Here is a 761-nt window from a genome sequence, read left to right as displayed (position 1 = left end):
AACCACGAAGTTTACATAGAACGGAGAATATCAATCCTTACACCTCTGATTCATTGTCAAAAATATGAATGCTAAATTTACTATTTACCTTAATGAAATAAATGTTAAATTTACTTTTCTATCCTTAATAAATTACTTTACAGTCAACAATTTTTTAATTGCATAAAAAGATATTTTATTAATTACATTCATAATATTATTATACCTAATTTTAATAAATATAAAAAATTTGAGTTATTTTTCATTATACCGTTTAATAATTAAGTATCGAGCTTTGAGCTTTTGGAGGGAAGAAAACGGTAAAAAAAAAAAAAAAAGAGTGGAGAGAGAGAGAGAATGTTTTCTTGGTGGAAGAACAAAAAGGACAACTGTCTGAAGTTGCGCAATGCATCGTCAACCAATAACCTGTGGGCAAATTAGAGAAATACCGCTTCTAGTTCTAGAGAGAATTGGCAAGTTGGCAACTATTCCTTTAGAAAATTTGACCTAATCTATACAATACATAAACTATTTTAGTATTTCGCTCTCACCCTGGATTTTATTAGTGGTACCAGCCAGAATTTTAATAATATTGTTATATTATATATCATAATTATATAATATATTATATAATAATAATTATATTATATTACATTTTATATATTATATTAGTAGATAAAATATTGTTATATATAACATAAAGATAAGTTTGTCAAAATATATTATAAGATTATATAATAAACAATAATAATTCAATTATAATATAATTAAAAATTATAACT

Source organism: Morus notabilis, unplaced genomic scaffold, assembly GCF_000414095.1.
Source record: "Morus notabilis unplaced genomic scaffold, ASM41409v2 Scaffold3670, whole genome shotgun sequence".
NCBI classification, from domain to species: domain Eukaryota; kingdom Viridiplantae; phylum Streptophyta; class Magnoliopsida; order Rosales; family Moraceae; genus Morus; species Morus notabilis.
This window is presented reverse-complemented; position numbering follows the sequence as displayed.